The sequence below is a fragment of the Miscanthus floridulus genome, chromosome 8, assembly GCF_019320115.1.
Source record: "Miscanthus floridulus cultivar M001 chromosome 8, ASM1932011v1, whole genome shotgun sequence".
In the NCBI taxonomy this organism is placed as follows: Eukaryota; Viridiplantae; Streptophyta; class Magnoliopsida; order Poales; family Poaceae; genus Miscanthus; species Miscanthus floridulus.
The window spans coordinates 88765979-88786569 of NC_089587.1; the positions used below are offsets into that span (position 1 = coordinate 88765979).

The window sequence follows — 20591 nt, forward strand, 5'->3', positions numbered from 1 at the left end:
GTTGGGCCAAGCGAGGAAGAAAGCGGAGGCGCGGTGGAAAGCAGGCCGAGCTGGGCTGCTCAGGCCAAAATCAAGGGAGGAAGAGAGGGGAAAATAAAACTCCTTTCATATTTTCTTAACACATTTTCAAATCTAATTTAAACTCAAATTCAAATTCTTTTGAAAAATTTCAATCAAACCAAAGCATCACAAATAAAATATGCAGCAACATGTATGCACATACATGTATGTAGACCTATATTTGATTTTATTTTTAACAAAGTTATTATTTTTCTAAGTTTAAATGCTCATAAAAGGCATAATTAAATCATTTCTCCTATTTGTAAAATTATGCAAATCTTAGGGTGTTACAACGACATAGCGGCGCTCGGTTGCTGCGGTGCCCTAGTAGTGTAGAGCAGCAAGGGGGCTCAGTGTGGCTATGAGGAGGAGAGATGGGAGTGGTGGCGGTGGATTGGGAATGGAGGAGAGGAGCGACCGCTATGGCTTTTGTAGGCGCGACGTCTAGGGTTCACGAGGGCTCTAATGATCACCATCGTCTGTGCCACAGACGCGACACGCGGTGCACATCCTATGGCACTATGTATGGATGTTGAGGTGAGGATGGGACAATACGTGGCAGAGTCGAGAGTGGGTGCGCATGGTCGAGCGGTGGCGGCGCGAGTCACCCAGGGCGCGCGGCTCGCTAGGGTTTAGGTGCTAGGGCATGGTGGGCCCACGAGGGCTAGCTCAAGCCTACGAGGGCCGATGCCTAGGCTTGTGGGGGCTCGCGGTGGGCCTGTGGGGGCTACGGCGCTGCGCTACTGGGTGACGCATGGGAGAAGGCGAGCAGGGCCGGATGTGTGAATGGGCCAGTGGGTGAAGAGGGCCGATTAGGTTGGTGCCACTCGACAGCTAGGCCAAGAGGGGAAGGGGGCCGGGCTGAGAGATGGAGGGAGAGGAAAGGAGGGTTCTTGGCCCTAGAAGCAAGTAAAAGAGTTTTCCAATTAGTGACTTAGGGATTTAAGAGGGAATTCAAAAGGAATTTGAGAGATTCAAAAGGGGTTCGAGAAGGATTTCACCACAGATTTGAGATGGGTTCAAAGAGGGACTTGAGAGGAATTCAAGGAGAGGAGGAGAAAGGATTTTTCTCCAATTCCTTGCTAGGGAAAGGACAGGAGGTTTCCCCATCTCGCTAAGATGGTTATAGAGGAAATCATAAAGGGATTTGAGAGGAAATTCAGAAAGGATTAGGGATGAATTCAAAAGAGATTGAGAGGAACTTTGCTACAGATTTGTGCACTCCAAACTCCCAGTACATCAAGACTCAAAACCAACTCAAGAACATCGGTACACTCCTACAATCAATTCTATATGAGTGCAAGGGTCTATTAGCAAGCTCTGCTGAGTTGACTTCGATTTGAAAAGCTCATATTTTTGGTTGCACAAAAACCCAGGATGTTACAGTGGGTAGTGCATCTCCTACCGCACAAGGACGACACCTACATCCTCCTCCACAGCGTCGCCTACGGCTGGTACCTCGGAGTTAGGATCAACTACGACGAGGCACCATAGGAAGGCCACCCCATCATCGGCTTCCGTGTGGTCTAGTGCATGTACAACACGCCACAATAGACCAACATCATGTGGGAGGCCCTTGACGAGAATGAGGGTGTGTTGCTGTGCCCAAGAGTCCATCCAGAGGCACTCGACCAAATCGCCTTGCATTGCACTATTGAGGCGATCCCCCTAGACCTGCTGAAAGGTCCTAATGGCTAGAGGGAGGATGAATAGCCTATTAAAAATCTACAACAACACTTAAGCAAAGTGGTTAGACAAATATGAGGTGAAGCAAATATTGCGCTAGCCTACTAAAAATGCAAGCCACCTAACCACAAATCTAAATGCTATAGTCTCTAATTCACACATAATGCTAAGTCACTACCACTAAGTTAGTGAGCTCTCAAAGACTAACTAAAGAGCCTCACTAACCACTAGACAAGACTCAAGCTAGCTCTCAAAACTGGTTACACTAAAGAGCTTAGCTACACTAAGAATGTAAAAACAAGAGAGGTAGTTATCTTTATACCAACGTGTCGAGGAATGAGCCAATCACAAGAAGGAGCCAATCAATCACAATAGAATCCCGGTGACAAGAGATGACACAAGATTTTTCACTGAGGTTCACTTGCTTGCCGATAAGCTAGTCCCTGTTATGGCGATACACTCACTTGGAGGTTCCCGTGCAAATTGGCATCTATTGATGGTAGTTAACAACTATTATAAACCATCAATTAAACATGGATAAGGGCATAAATGTAATCACCAATGAAATTTTAGGGGTTTAAACTAATAAATTCCATGAGTTTTGGTGAATCTGTGTTTTCAACAGGGTTTATCTAGAAAACCACCAAGGAGGACCTAATCGTCGAAGGAAATTACAGAATTCTATCACGGTACCTACATGGGAAGACTCTACAAGGGTCTAGAAGGCAAATCACCAAAGCGGGGCTTGACCCACTGCCATGTGGGGCCGACCGGCCTATAGGTGGGGCCACCTAGCCCCTGTGGGCCCCACCTATCAGCCTGCTTCGTATGTCGGTTCCCCACCTAAAAGGTCGAGATGGCGACTAGAGGGGGGGTGAATAGTCCTTTTCAAAACTTAATCATGTTGGCTAACCAAAATAAGTGTGGAATTAAAACTATCGGTCTAGCCAAGACTATACCCCACTATATATGTTCACTAGCACCTTGCAAAGATAACAATTATGCAACAAAGGTGCCGGGCTAGTTAGAGCTCTCCTAAACAATTCTAAGAGCAAGGCTACACAAACCTATGCCACTAGTATGTTAAGCAACAAGAGAGCTCCTACACATGCTAGTAAGCAAAAGCACAAAGCTAACTAAGCTCACTAGCAATGCTCAATAACAAGGCAACCAATGCCTAATTAGAGAGCGCAAATACTTAGCTACACAAACTAAGCAATGTGACTAACAAGGTTACTAAGACCAAATTAGCCACGCAAGGGAGCTACTTCTATGCTACACAAGCAAGAAGGTAATTAGCAAGCTACGCAAGCTATCTAATTACAAGAGCAACTACACAAGCTTAATATGTATCAAAGTAATTGCAAGCTTGTGTAATGGAGATGCAAACCAACAGGAAGAACAAGGTTGACACGATGATTTTTCTCCCGAGGTTCACGTGTTTGCCAACACGCTAGTCCCTGTTGTGTCGACCGCTCACTTGGTGGTTCGGCGGCTAATTAGCATCACCCGCTAAGCCCGCACGTCGGGCGCCGCAAGAACCTACCCCTTGAGTGAGGGTAGCTCAATGACACGCTTTACTAATGTTGCTCTTCGCGACTCCCGTGGGGCGAGCACAAGTGCCCCTCACAAGCACTTCTCCGGAGCGCCGCACAAGCTTCTTGTGCGCTTCGACGGAGACCACCACCAAGCCATCTAGGAGGTGGCAACCTCCAAGAGTAACAAGCACCACCGGCTTGCAACTCGATCACCTAGTGCCACTCGATGCAACCTCACGATGCAATCACACTAGAATCGCTCACTCACACAATCGGATGATCGCTATCAAGTATGTGTGTGATGGAGGGCTCCCAAGCACTCACAAGCATGGACACTAAGTCCCTTGAGGTGCTCCACACCAGCCATGGCCGAAGGCCACTTCTATTTATAGCCCCAAGGGCTAAACTAGCCGTTACCCCTTCACTGGGCAATGGTCGGGCCGACCGGACGCTCTGGTCGTGTTGACCGGACACTGGACCTCAGCGTCCGGTCGCCCGTAGACGACCACGTGTCCAGATTCCAATGGTCACTTGACCTGACCAGACGCAGGAGCTTCAACTGACCAGACGCTGGACCCTCAGCGTCCGATCATTTCCAGTAAGCTCCCGAGCATGACCGGACGTGTCCGGTCGAACGCGATCGGATGCAGCACCAGCGTCCGGTCACTCTCCAGCTACCGCGTCACTCCACATCAGCGCGACCGGACGCAGGCAGGCAGCGTCTGGTGCTTTCAGACCCAGCGTCCGGTCAGTTGACCGATGCCAGCGTCTTCGCGACCAACTCGTTTTCACTTCTAACTTCTTCACCCTTGCTCCAATGTGCTAACCACAAGAATTTGCATCCGGCACAATAGAAAATAGACATTCCATTTTCCCGAAAGCGCCGAATCCCGCCGAGCAAGCTCGGCGGGAGGGAGAGAGGGACCCAAACCCATCTAACCCTTGCAAACACCACCTCCTTTGTAAATGTGCCAACACCACCAAGTGTACACCACCATGTGTAAGTGTGTTAGCATTTTCACAATCATTTCCCAAAGGATGTTAGCCACTCAACTTGCCACGCCACTCGATCCTAGCGACAATGCAAAGTTAGATCACTCGAGTGGCACTAGATGACCGATATGCAAACAAGTTTGCCCCTCTTGATAGTATGGCCATCTATCCTAAACCCGGTCATAAACTTCTCTACACACCTATGACCGGTGAAATGAAATGCCCTAGGTTATACCTTTGCCTTGCGCATTCCATTCCATCTCCTCTAATGTCGATGCAACACATGCACCAACACGATCAACGATGATATGATCCACTTCATATCATCACATGATCATATTGGTTCATCGATCTTGACTCTACTTGCTCTTCACCATTGCCATCGTCCATCGGCGCCAAGTCTTGCTCAAGCTTCACCGCCACGTGGTCCATCACTCCAAAGCCTTCGACTTGCCCTTCACGCTTGCAACCGGTCCATCAAGCCAAGTCTTGTCTTGATCTTCTCCACCTTGATCACATGACTCAATGTCATGTCTCATGTGCATTTAAGCTCCTTCATCATCACATGTGTGAGCTTTGCAACATCTCCAAGCCATTTTCACCTCCATGGCATATGTTGCTCATACACATGTACCTGTGGACTAATCACCTGTGTATCTCACATAAACACAATTAGTCCACCTAGGTTGTCACTCAATTACCAAAACCAACAAGGACCTTTCAATCCTTCTTGATAATCTTCGATCCGGATCATGTTGATGAAGTTGCGTGGCTTTGGCCGAGGTCAGTGCATAAAACACAGATCTGGGCGGTGTTGTAGGTGGTACGCGTAGTTGGAGGCAGCGTTTCGCAGGCCGTAGAGCTGGGCCTGGTAGTTCTCCATTGAGGCTTCGTACTCGGAGAGCCGGAGACCCATCGCGGAGGCTGGCCGGCGACGAGCAGAGCGCCCTTCAGGAGTAGATATGACCATGAGATCTATACCAAGTCATGCAGGATGACTGGTCCGAGCTGGTCAGGTAGATCTATTGTGGGAAGCGGTTACCTGCTCATTAGGTTGACTTTGAATCGTACTTACCAGAGCTAGGGTTTCAGCGAGTTTGGTGCTGACCCGATCGATGAAGTCGAGCAGGTTGGTGTTGTCGATCTGCTTTCCTTTGTAGCAGGGAAGCGGATGATGGGTTGTCGGCGCGGCTGAAGATGATGCAGGCGTGGTTGGAGCCAGATGTTCCGTGGTCGAAGCCAGATCCATCGTGGTCGGAGCCATATTCGTCGTGGTCGGAGCCGTAGCCGATGCAGGTGAAGCAGTGGTCGGCGTAGACTGAGTCCATGCCTCCTTCGTGGTCATGGCGATGAAGTCGTTGGAGCCGGTGGTCCAGGTGATCTGGCCGACAGTGAACGTGAGGCCATTCGGCGTAGCCATGGAGCCAGAGATGATGCCCATCTTGTTTGCTTGGAGAGCAGTACGCACACCCCCTACCTAGCGCGCCACTGTCGACGAAATATGGTTGGCAGTTTACCTAGGGGTATGCCCAAGGTAGTAGATTGTCAGCAGACAGATGCACAAGCCACAAATAAGACGGTGACGCAAGACAGACACGAGGTTTTATCTAGGTTCGGCCGCAAAGAAGGCGTAATACCTATGTCCTGCGTCTAATTTGTATTGCTGTATGTCAATGAGAGATGTTTTTTAGAGGGGTCCCCTGCCCGCCTTATATAGTCTAGGGGCAGGGTTATAGACCTGGAAACTAATCCTAGCCAGTTACAATTACCATATGTGGTCGGATAAGGATTCCTATTCTAACTGACCAGGATCTTGCTTGATCGCCAGATCTGCCTTGACTTCTTGCGCGGGACTCCGATCAGGTTGGCCGGGCCGCGCGTCGTCTTTTGGTGGATCGGACCCACTAATCCGGGCCGGCCCAAGCCTAGCCGTAAGGGTATAGGGGTTAATACCCCCCACACCTAGCTGAATACAATAGAAGAAAATCAGAGCGAGAGGTCGAAGAAGGACAAGCAACGAATACACCCTATGATAAGATCTGAGAAGCACTAGAAGAACTCAGGGCGACGTCATATCCCAATGAAAAACAAGAATAGCTCCGGGACTTTCTCCGATCAATAGTCCTTAGGACGCACGACGGAAAGGCAACATCTCATGAATAGGAAGATCAAATCAAAGGAAGTCCGCTTTTGAAAGACTTGGACCAAGTGGAAGTCACAACGGAGAGAGTCGAAGAAATCATAGTCAAAACAACCGAGTCAAACAACCAAGAAAGGCTAGAAGCAAAGCACCTACTCGGACAACCATGCAAAACTACTCTCACCAAGACAACAGTTGGCAAGAAGGGGGCGCTGAATCGGAATACACAGAAGCCGGAACGCACGATAGATTCCCTTGTTTCATAAACAGACTTGCTTCAATACGACTGCCTCATAAATTCAAGCCATCCAACCTCTCTAAGTATGACGGCAAGACCGAACCAAAGCAATGGCTCAGGATTTACTCGCAATCGATTGAATTGGCTGGAGGAAACGATGACATCAAGACCTTATTCTTTCCCATGGCCTTAGAAACCATGCCACTGCAATGGTTTGATAAATTGAATCTAGGATCAATCAGAAATTGGGAGGGCTTGCAAAGAGCTTTCTATGAAAATTTCATGGGTATCATTACACACCCAATCACCCACGCAGAGTTAAAAGGACTCAAGCAGAAAGGAGGTGAAAGTCTAAGAAATTACTATCGACGATTTGGCGAACTACAAGCTCAAGTACATGACATCACGCAACGAGAAGTAATCGAAGCTTTCTCTCACGGAATCATGGCTAGATGGCAATTTCAAGATTTCTACAAAGAGAACCCAAGAAACAATGAAGAATTCAGACGAACAGTGGAAAAGATGATTACTGCAGAGGAAAAGACATGAGAAAGGTTCCCGGATAGAAATAACAGAGACAACCCGGAAAGGCAAAATCCTCGAAACAACAGACATCAACAAAGAAAACGTGGTCCAGACAACACAGTAGCAATGGCTGACAAATCAAAGAAGTTTTCAAAACCCAGAAGATATGACGACATTGAGAACATACGCTGCCCCTTGCACCCCAATGGAAAGCACACCATCAGAAATTGCTACACCTTTAACGAAAGATACATAAGAAAAGATAGTAAGGGGAACAATAAAGAAGACAATCAGAAAAAAGAAGATGACAACCATGAAGACAAGGGATTCCAAAAATCTAGAGGGACAGTGGCAGTAATCTTCACCGGGGTTCTAGATTCTAGAAGCAAACATCAAGAAAAGCTAGCATTACGAACCATCATGGCAGCAGAATCCGCTACACCAAGATATCTCAATTGGTCAGAGTATCCGATCCAATTTTCAAGAGAAGACCAATGGACCAGCGTAGGAAACACAGGCCATTACCCACTGGTTCTAGATCCAACCATTGCCGGCATGACTGTTATGAAAGTACTAATCGACGGAGGAGCCGGACTCAACATCATTTTGGTTCATCGATCTTGACTCTACTTGCTCTTCACCGTTGCTATCGTCCATCGGCGCCAAGTCTTGCTCAAGCTTCACCGCCACGCGGTCCATCACTCCAAAGCCATCGACTTGCCCTTCACGCTTGTAACCGGTCCATCAAGCCAAGTCATGTCTTGATCTTCTCCACCTTGATCACATGACTCAATGTCATGTCTCATGTGCAATAAGCTCCTTCATCATCACATGTGTGAGCTTTGCAACATCTCCAAGCCATTTTCACCTCCATGGCATATGTTGCTCATACACATGTACCTGTGGACTAATCACCTGTGTATCTCACATAAACACAATTAGTCCACCTAGGTTGTCACTCAATTACCAAAACCAACAAGGACCTTTCACCACCGTCCTTGAGGATGCATCTAAGTCATTGCTTAAGTCGGTTTGATCCAAGGGCTCACGTTGGACCCTCATGGCTATATATACTAGCCACTGCCCCCTCCCTCAAAGAGATCCTAAAACCCTAATTCATATTCTCCTCATAAGGATCAGAGCTAGCTATTAAGAGAAGATTAGACCTCCATAGGATCTAGTCTTTAGAAATAGAGAGATGGAGAGTGAAGGAAGAGTTTGGAGGAGATGCTGGCATATCGGTGCTCTCTTTATGGATTGTACCTTAGCGGAAGTCAACCTTGCGTCAGAGATTTCTTTGGTAATCCACTTCTGATTTAAGTAAGTAACATGCTTATATTGTTCTTCTGGTTTGCGAGTCTCTTTTGAGTGCTTTAATCTATTGGCCTTAGGTTAAAGTATTATTCATAGTGTAAGCATGTTGCTTAGACTCAGGTAACTCGTGGATGTACCCTACATTCTAGATCGATGGTAGCTCGGGAGGGTGACTCTTATAGCCTCGTTGAATCCTCTATAGTTCACCTCCCATTTGTAGGACTAGCAGGATTTAGTTATTATAGGAAACATACTTTGTCTGTTTTTTCCTTAGTAATATTCGCAGTCAAACAATAGAAGACATAGCTTATCGAGATTAGAACTAGAAGACCTTAGCGATCTCCTCTACACTCCTAACTTTCTTAAGTCTTGTTGCTACTCTGGGTTAAGTTGGACCGTAGTTAACCACACATGTTTCACTATGGATATGATACTTGGAATACTTCTTAGTGAAAGGTACAGCGGTATCCGTGCATTTGTGAATTTATTTGTGTGTGTTAAAATATACCAACAAGCTTTCTGGCGCGGTTGCCGGGGAAACAGTTGTTGAATTAACTACGAATCTAGCTTAACCTTGTATCATACTCTTTTATCTTTTTATTCCTTCATTCTTTTCTATTATGAATTCCACTCCTATCTATCAATACACTAAACCTACGAGTGTGACCTTTGGTCCACCTAAGTCTATAGAGCCTATCCTAACACCTGGCTATGAGCTACGCCCATGTTTAATAAAACTAATTAAGGATCAATCCTTCTCGGAAGAAGGCAATGAAAACCCATACTCACACCTACAAGAGTTTGAGTAGACCTGTGCATGCTTGTGTATCGCTAGCATGTCTAACAAGACCTTAAGATGTAAGTTGTTTCTGTTCTCTTTGATGGGAAGAGCTAAACATTGGTATAGTCAAACCATAGGAAGTATGCAAGGAGATTGAGAAACGTTATGCTCTCAATTTTGTTTATGTTTCTTTCCCATCTCTAAAGTGGTTAGCCTTTGGAAAGAGGTTCTAAATTTTAGACAACTAGAAGAAGAATCTCTTGGTACATTATGGGATCATTTTAATGAACTCATCTTCACTGGCCCAGACCTTGCCATTCAAGACCCTATACTTCTTCAATATTTTTACATGGGTCTTAGCAAGGATTCTAGGGAATCCCTTGATGCAGCCTCTAGAGGAGCTTTTCTTCATTTGTCTGCTAGTGAAGCAAGGTCTATGCTTAATAGAATTAGTGGAATCACTCCTTGCATTAGCATTCATTATGAACTCCTCGAGAAAGAGAATGATTCACCTCCTGAACAAGAAGAGGAAGTTTTGATAGCCAAATCACAACCACTCCAATCCTAGGATTTAGCTGTTAATCCTAAACTATAAATACCCCAAAATCCCCTGAGAGAAGAAGGAATTCCACCTTTAGAAATCACTATTGAAATTAAGGATGGCCTTCTTGGTGCTGATTTTGGGAGAACATTAAATTCTCATCTTCATATGAGACCTTCAAGCGAATATAATTCAAATCCTCTCAAGAAGGGATCTCTTAAGAAGCGTCCTTATTCCCATATCGGGGTATTGGGAAGAATTCAAGGATGGCATGTCTAGTGATGCCATAGAAGGAGAGCCAAGCTATTTAGAAGCCAATCCTATCTTCTCCCCTTCTATGCCCACATTAGATGTCTCATCTAAACCCATCTTTTAACCTATCATTGACCCAATGATCCCTCTTATGCTCTTTATCCTTAGTCTTTTAATGACCCTAGAAATCCACTAAGACAACCAAAGCATAAGAATCATGAAGGCCACAAGGAAGACCAAAAAGAGCAACAACAATGGCTAGAGGATATTAAGAACTTATGTGTCGTTACCATTGAATGGATGGACGAGGTTTTAGACAAGATCAATCCGAGAGTTACCAATCCAAGGGAAATCCAGGACAATAAAATGTCTAGTGAATGTCATAGGCATGAAATGATGGAGAAAATGTTTTTGCCTATAGACATTCATAAAGAAACACCCTTGGAGATTGAAAAGGAAGATTTCATCAGCGAACATGGAAGTTATTTCATGAACACCACATCAAATCCATGCTTACATGAGAAATCTCCTAAACCAATTGGTCTTTCCAACGTTGCTACACATGAGATCCTCAACCCCCTTATACTTTCTGTTCATAAAGACTTTGAAGGGGTGGTTGTAGATGCATATGTTTATCATAAATATGGTAAATCTCATAGGCATGAATCTTGAGATAGGTACCCAAAGGTTGGTGTTGGAGGGGAAACCACTTCACCAATTAAAAATGTAATTCAAAGGTTTCCCAAGCACAAGCTTATGTCCTAAAATAAGCACTTTCGGGAGATAACATGAGCTTTTACCCTTTTTGCTGTGATGCCCTTGTGAAATAAGCATAGAAACATAATTGTGAAAATATTCCTTCGGGTATTATTGTCACTAACCATTCCAGGTCTAAAGCAAAAAGGATGAACGATGATGACTTAAGGTATGTCCAACCAAACACCATGCAACATTTAATCACATCCATCAAACTTGATTTTTGCCATAAAAAATTCAAGTGTGGGGGATGAACTTCTCTAAAAAATCTTATGCCATGTTGCTAATCCAGCTTGGTTGTTTCTACCTTTAAGCCATTCTCAATTTGCTAGATAATAATCATGCTCTTTCATCTTTATTTGAGTAAATCTCTATAGTGCTTTCATGTTACCTTTGTTTGCCATAGTAAGTTTTGGTTTGGAAGCACTCGACATACTTCCAAAGGTTTTTTAAATTAAATGAGGTGCTTAGGTTAAAATGCCTTCCTTAATCAAATTAGACATGGAGTCTAGTTTGGTTATTGAACTAAAAATTGCTTTAGTAGATACTGGATATTTTGTTGGACTAACCCCTTTAGGAAACTCTTAATTCAATTTGGGTAAGTCACAAGATGAATTCAAATCGAAGATGAGCAAGGGACATGACGAACTCCAATAACATTACGCAAAGGTGACACAGCTCATTCATCATGGATGAAAGAACTGCATAAAACAATGAGTGAGGCAGAAGGTCTAACAAGGTGACAAAAGATCGAAGAGCAGAAAGATGACATGATAAAAGGAAAGGTGTGATCTAGGAAACAAGAAGCTCATGAACAGCTCAAGCTGCGAGACTAGCCGAATAAGGAAAACTTCAAGCAAAAGGGAAGCACCATCATGAGTCATCTACCCTTCGTCATATGATGACATTACGCTCCAATAACAAAGGTAACATCCTAAGGTAAATGATCATTATTTAAAAGAGTTTCTCCTTGATTCTGGTAGGCACATAAATAAGAAGCAAAATATGTTTGAGTTATAATTTACCTGATCCAACCTGATTAGCTCAACATGTCTTGTTCTTTAAGCTTGATCCCATAGTCTTAACCAAATGAGCTAAAACATTGCACATCTTATCTCTAGAAGACGATAGTCATAATCATATAAAGATTGATACATTATGTAAAGATAGACAATCCTTCCATGGGTTAAGCAATTCAACCCTTTTTGTCAAATGAATTTAAATGTTACATTCATGCTCAACCTTCTGATCTTATCACCTATGATATAATTGAACACAAAATATAACATCAACTTCATCTTGTTCAATGCGCCTAAGGGTTAGAGAAGAATGAATAAAATTTTGGTTATGTTGGTGTTTTCCCACCAATAGAGCCCATGCACTTGATCTCTACCTTTTCTGTATTAGCAGGACACACTTCAAGCAGAGTGTGGGAGGGTCATTGATTCTCCAATTTCTACAAGTGAAGGTTCTAAACTTGCTAAGCCAAAAATCAAAACTCAAAACCAAGACAGGTTTGACAGAAGAAGGTAACATCATCATCAGAGACACCATCACAAGATATGCAGCCATCTGGGTCTCCATCGCTGAGACCGGATGATGCACCCAAAAGGTAAAGGACTCTTCTCCAGCCGAGTCCTATCCGAAGGACTTAAAAATCCGAACCCTGGCCATGAGGTAACATCGGTCGTTATCCATATTTACCTTTTAACATTGCATGAATTATTTTCACTTTTAGCATATTTATTTTTTTGCATTAGCATTGCATTTAGAAAAGAAGAATAATAAAACTTTTTTATTACTGCATTACATCATTGCATCATTAAAGCTTAAAGCCCCATGTGAATAAATCTATGGTGTGTAAAAGCCCATAGGAATATTTACTGTGGTGGCATAAAAATATAAAATACCATACGTACATCTTTCTTTCTACATTATACAAATAAGAAAATCCAAAATATATTAAATAGACATCCTGCTAGGACTTTGTCAATTAAGAAATCTATCTAAACCTCCAAGGACAATAAATCTCTGAATGGCTAACCGCTAACCCTTTATCTTAATCTGTGTCATGAGTTTTAGTGTTCTTGTTCGAGTATTTTGTAGGATGATCAAGAGTAACGCCATCCATTCGAAGTACATTCTTCTGAACCGCTGCTACACCCGCTAAGCGAGGAACACAACTTCTAGACGAATAAGAAAGACCACGACAACATTCAGCTTGGGGGAGGAGCATCCTCCATGTATCTAGCTAAGTATTTCTTTCTCTTTTTACTTCTACTATTTTTAAGTTTGCTTCATATTTGTAAAAGAAATAAAAAGATGCATAACAAACTAAAACAAAATAAAAATTTATCTTAGCTATATATATTAATAAGGTGTGATTTTAAATTCTGAAAACAAAATAAAAAGTATGTGTCTGGTTCTCTATTTTTAAGAGTTGAAGAAAATAAAGAGGACTTAGAATAATCTCTTGAATGGAAATGATAAATAGTTGCTCTATTGTAATTCCTTTCAAGTACCTAGTATTCAGCCTTGAATTCTCCCGAGTTTTGGATACGACTAATTTATATAAAGATTTACTCTAAACTTAAAACTCGTGGGTAGCGAATGCTTGATCTAAGTCTAGGCAATTGACGGATATGATATGAGAAGGTTTGAGTTGCTGTTTATCTTATTCCTAGTGACACTAAAGTTTTGGAGATTTACTTTTTGAAACACATAAAAATGTTACATAATGAGTTCCTGTATGACAAAGCTTGAATTCCCACCAGAACCATATATGTTATTTAGGCTAGAAAAACTTCCATGTATATGCTGCTTGCTTTTGCATTGAGTTTTGTCAAGCTTTGTTGACCCTTATGAGAGATTTGTCATGCTCTTAAAATTAAGATCATGTACACACCACCCAAATATGCACTACTCCTACACTGAGGGTAGGTGCAAGAACATGCCTTCCATCTAGATCCAACCAAAAATGTTTTACTCCTACACTGGGAGAAAACACCAAAAATATTCTTGATAGGTTTATTCACCAAATAAGTGCTCCAAAGTTCTTGTTGCTATCTCTTAAAGTTTTATTACAGAAAGAAGACATAGGGCAATGCAAAAGTTATTCATAAAAAAAGAGAAAAAAATATAAAATAAAAAATAGTGATGAGAAAAAATGGATACAAAAGTGTCCGAGATATTTAAAACAATGGGTACTCAGATGCCTGCCTGAAAAAAGATGAATAAAATAGCCCATGTTCTCTTGCAAATGTTTCTAAGTTTCATAAAGAGAGATATGTTTTCGAGGAGCATAGTAGAATTAGGTTAGCCACTATATATATCCACCATATATACACACACATGCACATCTTGATTTGATTGTATGACTCAACTATCTTTGGATCCGCTGTTTGACTTTATAATATATGTATTGCAAGTATGCCCTAGCTTTCTCCCTACCTATGAACTTCATATAAAGCCTTAGTGGTAGGAAGAGAAAAAGGCATAACATCTTTATTGCCTTATTGAGGATCCACAAATACCACATATATTGAGAGACTTAAGAGTGTCATACAATGGAATCTCTAAGTTTTATTTTAAAATCCTATAAAAACTCTGGAATAATGGTTGAATAAAGAACTTAAGATATAGTGCTTGACTTGATTATTCTATCTTTCAATTACTCAAGACCCAAGCAAAGGCTAAGAAGCCCCATGATTGAAGGTAATACAGGTAAGTTTGAAAGTTAGATTAGTTTATTCTACTCTGGAGAAGAATTTTTGATTGAACACCTGTGTACTTTTGAGGCATGAAAGCATAGTAGCAACTCCTGACCCATTGCTGATTTTAGTTTTGCTAAGGGACTAGCAAAGGTTAAGCTTGGGGGAATTATTGACGGTAGTTAACAACCATTATAAATCATCAATTAAACATGGATAAGGGCATAAATGTAATCACCAATGAAGATTTAGGGGTTTAAACTAATAAATTCCATGGGTTTTGGTGAATCTATATTTTCAACAGGGTTTATCCAGAAAACCGCTAAAGAGGACCTAATCGTCGAAGTAAATTACAGAAGTCTACCGTGGTACCTATGTGGGAAGACTCTAGAATGATCCAAAAGGCAAATCACTGAAGCGGGCTTGACCCACTGCCATGTGGGGGGCGGCCGGCCTATAGATGGGGCCACCCGGCCCCTGTGGGCCCACCTATCAGCCTACTTCGTATGTCGGTTCCCCACCGTCTTTGATGATGCATCTAAGCCATTGCTTAAGTCAGTTTGATCCAAGGGCTAACATTGGACCCTCAGGGCTATATATACCAGCCCCTGTCCTCCTCCCTCAGAGACATCCTGAAACCCTAATTTATATTCTTCTCATGAGAATCAGAGCTAGCTATCAAGAGAAGATTAGACCTCTATAGGATCTAATCTTTAGAAATAGAGAGATGGAGAGTGAGGGAAGAGTTTGGAGGAGATGTCGGTCTATCGGTGCTCTCTCTACGGCTTGTACCTTGGCGAAAGTCAACCTTGCGTCTGATATTTCTCTAGTAATCCACTTCAGATTTAAGTAAGTAATATGTTTATATTGTTCTTTTGGTTTGCGAGTCTCTTTTGAGTGCTTTAATCTATTGGCCTTAGGTTAAAGTATTATTCATAGTGTAAGCATGGTGCTTAGACTCGGGTAACTCATGGATGTACCCTACATTCTGGATTGGTGGTAGCTCGCAAGGGTGACTCTTATAGCCTTGTTGAATCCTCTATAGTCCACCTCCCGTTTGTACAACTACCAAGATTTAGTTATTATAGGAAACATACTCTATCTATATTTCCCTTAGTAATATCCCCAGTCAAACAATAGAAGACATAGCTTATCGAGATTAGAACTAGAAGACCTTAGCGATCTCCTCTACACTCTCGACTTTCTTAAGTCTTGAGCTACTCTGGGTTAAGTTGGACCGTAGTTAACCTCACATGTTTCCCTGTGGATACGATACTTGGAATACCTCCGGGTGAAAGTTACAGCGGTATCCATGTGCTTGCGGATTTATCTGTGTGCGTTAAAATATACCAACAGCATCACACGCTAAACTCACAATTGGGTGTCGTACAACCAATACAAGATGAGGATCACACAAGCCACGAGTAATCCACTAGAGTACCTTTTGGCTCTCCACTGGGGAAAGGTCAAGAACCCCTCACAATCACCATGATCAGAGCCGAAGATAATCGCCTTCCTCTGCTCGATGATCCTCGCTGCACCAAGCCATCTAGGTGGCGCCAACCACCAAGAGAAACAAGCAAATCCCGCAGCAAAACACGATCACCAAGTGCCTCTAGATGCAATCACTCAAGCAATGCACTTGGATTCACTCCCAATCTCACAAAGATGATGAATCAATGATGGAGATGAGTGGGAGGGCTTTGGCTAAGCTCACAAGGTTGCTATATTAATGCAAATGGCCAAGAGAGTGAGCTTGAGCCGGCCAAACACCTTATATAGGCATCCCCTCGAAATAGATCCGTTGGCTCTCTGTAGTTAGCAAACACGGGGCGATCGGACACGCAGGTCCAACCGACCGGACGCACGGCACCTAGCGTCCGGTCGTTGGATGACGTCCATGTGTCCCCCCACTTTAAACCACGTTCGTCGATCTCCAACGGTCGATTCCAGCCGTGCCAACAAGACAAGTGACGATCAGACGCGCCGAACACAGGATCAGATGCGCCAGCGCCAGCTCTGCCCGTGCATGTCCGGTCCACCAAGCATTGACCAGACGCACCGCTCCTCGTGGCTTCCTAGCATTAAGTCACTTCTAGTAAGCATCCAGAGCCGATTTTTCTCAACCGGACGCGTTAAGTCACGCATGGCCGGACACGCCGGTGAGTTTGGTCACCTCTGCCTCGCTCTGATGCTTGCGACAGCGTACGTCATAGCCTGACCGGATGTAGGCCCTGCGCGTCCGGTCACAATGACTGTTCATCATCCGATCAGAGCCAGAGAGCGCCCAACACCGCGCACCACTGACCGGACACAGGCCTCCGAGTCCGGTCACCACCTAGACAGCGTCCGGTCACCTCAGGAAGCCTCCTACACTTTTTCAACTTCACCACCCTTGAACAAATGTGCTAACCACAAAGTGTATCACCTTGTGTACATGTGTTAGCATGTTTTCACAAACATTTTCAAGGGTGTTAGCACTCCACTAGATCTAAATGCATATGCAATGAATTAGAACATCTAGTGGCACTTTGATAACTGCATTTCGATACGAGTTTCACCCCTCTTAATAGTACGGCTATCGATCCTAAATGTGATCACACTTGCTAAGTGTCTCGATCACCAAAACACAAAAGCTCCTATGGATATCACCTTTGCCTTTAACTTTTTGTTTTTCTATTTCTTCTTTACCAAAGCCCGAGCACATGATCATCACCATGGTCACACCACCATCAATCATGATCTTCATTTGCTCCACCACTTAATAGTGCTACCTACCTCATGATCACTTCGAGCAAATAGGTTAGCACATAGGGTTTCATCAATTCACCGAAACCAAACTAGAGCTTTCACCTACACCGCCACAACTTTCGGATCAAATTCCAGTGAGCTTGCGGTCCGCTGCTTGGAAGTTCCAACTCCTTTCATGTTCCCTTGCATTTCCTTCCCTAGTTTCCTGCCAGTAATAAAAAATGGGTCATATGTTCCAGAATTTGATTCTGAGATCTTCTTGTAAGGTATTGCAGCTATTGCTATGTGCTAACAATGTGTGCTGATTGAGTTGTTGAATGATGTTCCTATTCTTGTTATCACCGTTGGTCTAGAGCTAACTAATTCTGAAGTCTAAACATTGCGACGGACATGTATTCATATTTCTTCATCTAGCTACTAGTGTTATACTATCTCTAGCCAGTTTTGTTTTGCTAAACGTTAGTGTGTTCTATTACAACATGCAGAACGGTGTTGTCGCCCCAGTGGTGCTGAGCCAGATGATACGGTACATCCGGGCAGACAACTCCGGTATCTTTATCTCAACCAGCCGAGGAACACTCCAGTTCGATGGCTGGTCCTTGCATTACCTGATAGGCGACCTGGCGAACCAACTCAATGATAACTTCAACAACATCACGTTGTGCGTGAGGGCTGGCTTCCTTGGGCGAGTCACACCTCTAGTAGTCGATCTTCCTCTCAGCGAGGAAACGATGGACATTGTTGTCTTGACCACCGGGTCAGCAGGTGAGGAGAGCTTCGCAGAAGTGGAGTCATGCTTTAATTGATGTTGCTAGACTACTAGAGTACTCTTCTACTGAATCTGTTGAATGCCTTTCATCATCAGCCAAACGAATTCTGAGTTGGCATAGTTTCAGTGTGCCATGTTTGATACTAGATCTGTACATAGTGTTTGTCTAATGACCAAACAGTGTCACCTAAGTGATTGTTCGTTTGTTAGAACATTAAAAACATGCTTACTACATGGCCTAAAAACCATTGATCAAACCAGAACTGCAAGTGACTACAACAATCCATAATAGCTATTAAACTGGCTTAAGGGTCATAAACAAATTCTTTAATTACCTGAGCATTGTTTAAGAGAAACAAATAGATTACTGCTCCATTTCAGACAAACATATTATCACAAACAGTTCATAATAGCATGATGGGAAAATTGCCTCAATGTTCTGATCTTGTTACTGAATGTCTTGGCTCTGAACTGTCCATTCAGAACATTCAATTGTGAAACTTTGGTTCACATTCCAAACATTACAGTTTTTTCTGCTGTCTACCAATACGCTGGCTGATCTTGTTATAAATATTTAACTGTTTCAACACTTGCAAAACTGCAATATGTTGCCTTGTGTGTAACTGTATCACTGATTTTCCTTGTTCCCTTCAAATTCAGCGGCAACGGAATTGCAGCACCCAAATGTTGATGCAGCGTAGTGGAATGCGGTAGCAAGCAGACTGCTGACAACAGCACTAGGATGAGAATAGGCCACACTTCTCAGGAACACTCTTGTTTTTTGGTTTGATGTGTTCTGCTGACTTCAGGTGGTTTGAATTGGCGTATCAAGATTCAGAACTTACAATGTGTGAGTGTTATGTGGAAATAATGCTTGAACAGTGCTGCACAGTTTCAGTGGTTGTAATTGGCATTTTCATCCCCAATAGGTGATAACAAGAATAAATGTTCCCCTCTGAAAAACAAGAGATGGATCATAGTGTCGGTGTTTCGGACCGGGGGGTCCTCAACCAACCAGTGAATTTGTTCTGCGTGCTCCCGATTCCGGATGGTGATGCAAAGAGACACAAGGTTTATACTGGTTCAGGCAATCGAGGCCCTACGTCCAGTCTGAGAGATCGATCTTGTATTCCTTGCACCGAGGTGCTCGTAGTAGGGGATTACAAGCTAAAGGAGAGAGGGAGCTGGTCCCAGGTCTCAGCAGGGTGTCGTGCGGACCGCTTGAGACATTGCTCTCAGGCGGTAGGGATGTGCGTGTGTGTGTGGGTGTTACCAGGTGTTCTCTCCCCCTAATACAGCCCAAGTCCTCTCCTTTTATAGCCTAAGGGAGGACTAGGATGGTACATGAGCTAACTATATGGTGCCGTGTGAACAGAGGCAGCGTGTCCGGGCCCTATAGCCTGTTCCTGTGGCGGTGTGGTCGTCGGAGTGATCCGTCCTTGGAGCACTGGGGCAGCGTGGCCGTTCCATCAGATCCTGTGCGTCGTGGGAGCCCGGGACTGCCTCGGAGTGGGTGCGGCGGTGGACGTGCGAGCCACTGTGGACGGACTGCGCGCGAGGCCGAGACTTGGTCGGTGTCGAGGCTGCACCGTGGTGGAGGGGTCTCGGCAGGCATGAACCCCAAGATAGCCGAGACCTTGGTGTACAGTGCCGAGGCTTCGAGTGGGCGGCTGATTGTGGGTACAGTGTTACGACACAGTGGCCTGTAATCCCCGCCATACCCTGTCCCAGCCGGTATGGCGCCAATCGTGGACACAGCGTTAGGACACAGTGGTCGGTAATCCCCGCCGTACCCTGTCCCAACTGGTATGGCGCTGATCGTGGATACAGCGTTAGGACACAGTGGCCGGTGATCCCCGCCGTGCCCTGTCCCGGCCGGCATGGCGCTGATGCAACCTCGGGTCGCGTCGGCCATTCTGTGGTGTTGAGCCATCATCCGGCTGAGATTGAGGGAGTGGTTGAAGCATTAATGGGACATGACATGTTGTCTGGAGGGTCGGTCGAGGCGGGGGGTGATGGGCTGTGGGTGACCCAGCCTCGAGCGACATAGAGACTGAGGCCTCGCGCGAGACGAAGATCGGGCTCCTTGCCGAGGCCTTGCGCGAGGTGCCTCGCGCGATATGGAGGATGTACCCCCTGCCGAGGCCTTCCCTGGAGAGCCTCGGGCGAGACGGAGACGGCGCCCCCTGCCGAGGCCTTCCCTGGGGAGCCTCGCGTGAGGCGGAGTTTGTTCCAGGATGCCGAGACCTCCTGCTCGAGGCTCGAGGTGAGGTGGAGGAGGGCCCGGTGGGCTCGGTCGTGGCAGGTGAGGGGCCCACAGCTTACCTTCTAGCTTTATTTTTTAGATGGGATTTCAGCGACCCGTTTGATGTTTGCTTGGGGTACCCCACTCTAAGGTACCTGACAGTAGCCCCCGAGCCTCGGGGTGAGTGCGTGTACTCTCCCTGAGGGTTTGTCGAGGCTGGGTTTATGCCCGCTCCGTAGGAATTGGTTTGTTTTTTGAGGTTCCGGTGGGTGCGCACGAGCGCACCCGCCGG

General features: G+C 44.6%; 1 pseudogene; it reads left to right on the forward strand.

Moving 5' to 3' along the window:
• The first annotated feature begins 1437 nt into the window (after positions 1–1437).
• On the forward strand, positions 1438–18900 carry LOC136469550 (uncharacterized; annotated as a pseudogene).
• The last annotated feature ends 1691 nt before the right edge of the window (positions 18901–20591 follow it).